Consider the following 1,677-nt stretch of genomic DNA (forward strand, 5'->3'; position numbering starts at 1 on the left):
ACAAAGACACAAGTGCATAGCAGAATAAAACTTTAACAATGGCAAATGGGACTCAGTATGTGGTGAGTGTCTGTGGTGTCTCATATCCTTAATCCTGGCACTCGGGAGGCAGAGGCAGGCAGATCTCTTGAATCTGAGGCTAGCCTGGTCTACAGATTGAGTTCTGGAACAACCAAGGCTACACAGCAAAACCGTATTTTAAAAAAATAAATAAGTAAAAAAAGAAAGAAACTATAAAACAACAAACGGGAATGGTAAAACATCGAGCTTCGAGGGTCAAGTCACACTCAGGTACTGGCTGTGGCCTTGGTGGGCCAGAGTCCTTGAAGGGTAACTGTTGACCTTATTGACTGTGAACTTGTTGACAGTCAGTCACCAGGGCAGTGACATGCATCAGATTCTAAGTTAGGTTGTCTTTTGTTCAGTCATTAGAGGATGGCATATTTTTGCTATTTCTTTAGGGAATGCCTTAAAAGGGAGATTCTAGTGAGCAGCAGCCTGACTTCTTCAGGGACTTCAGATTCAGTTAAAATTTTGTATCAAGTGTCTGCTCTGTCAGTTTCCAAGGGTGGACATTCACCCTGGACTAGGAATAGGCAACCACAGAGATCCACTTGCATGGAGGGAGGCTCTAAAAATGGCTGCCTTCCCTTCCCAGTCCCCCAACTGACTCTGGGAGAGCGGTCTGCATACCACTTAACGAGGAACCAGAGCTCCTGCCCAACTGCCAGCCTGGATAAACTGTGCACTGGTCAGTGAGCAGACAGGGGTCTCCGCTGCAAACATCAGGACTGGAGCCTGTCATCACGAAGGCCAAATTCTTCTGCAGAAGAGCTGAAGAGAAGAAGAAGGGGTGTTGGAGGTACCTGTGTCCTGGTGGCTTGAAGCCACTCAGGGAAGTTCAATAAATGCTGACATTTTAAGGAAAAAAAATGTTTAGTAGTAAGGATAAATCATGTGCCTGAAATTACATGGGTAGATGATTTTAAAAGACATTTTGTACCCAAAATACTTAATGGTAAAAGTGAATTGTTATGAATACATCATACACTGGAAAAAGAAGATAATGATCGTGTGTGTGTGTGTGTGTGTGTGTGTGTGTGTGTTCATGCCCATAGAGCACATAATAAAAGCCAGCTCTCACCAGAAAGGCAGTTCCTCATCCTCACTGTCCCTAGGGTTGGTTCCAGGCACCCAGCAGGTGCTCATGGGGAATGGTACAATGTTTTCATTTGAGTTGTAGGGGTCCAGGGACATCCAGTCATCTCTGTGTCACATATGATGCCCAGTGCACTGGACATACATTGGACATGCATACACTATTGCACTGTTCAGGGCCCAGTGTTCATGTCAAGGATGGATGCCGCTGTTTCTCTCCTATTACCCGTGTGCAGCACCCTCTCCAGGATTCTTGCTGGTCCCAGTTTTTTCAGTTGCTGACCATCAACCTTTTCAATAGTGTGGCATCTCCCAGATGCCTCATAAAGGAGTCACTTTGTGAGCCCCGGGACATAGGGCACCCCATAGTGCGTTGTTCGGCTACTGACTGTCTTATGTGACAACTCACCCTCCACTTTATTTCCCCCGGGCTCCTCCAGGATACCCCAGGTCTTTCTTAGCGCTCCCTCTTGAGTTTGCAGCCACTGGCCATGCGCCACCCCCTGCCCACAAACCGTG

General features: G+C 46.8%; 1 non-coding gene across 1 annotated transcript; it reads left to right on the forward strand.

Moving 5' to 3' along the window:
• Positions 1–268: 268 nt before the first annotated feature.
• Positions 269–392, forward strand: LOC125398640 (small nucleolar RNA SNORA3/SNORA45 family). Its single transcript, XR_007231502.2, has one exon. It is a non-coding gene; the product is annotated as a small nucleolar RNA SNORA3/SNORA45 family (small nucleolar RNA).
• Positions 393–1,677: the final 1,285 nt, after the last annotated feature.

The sequence above is a fragment of the Myodes glareolus genome, chromosome 11 (genome assembly GCF_982192425.1).
Source record: "Myodes glareolus chromosome 11, mMyoGla1.1, whole genome shotgun sequence".
Lineage (NCBI taxonomy): Eukaryota > Metazoa > Chordata > Mammalia > Rodentia > Cricetidae > Myodes > Myodes glareolus.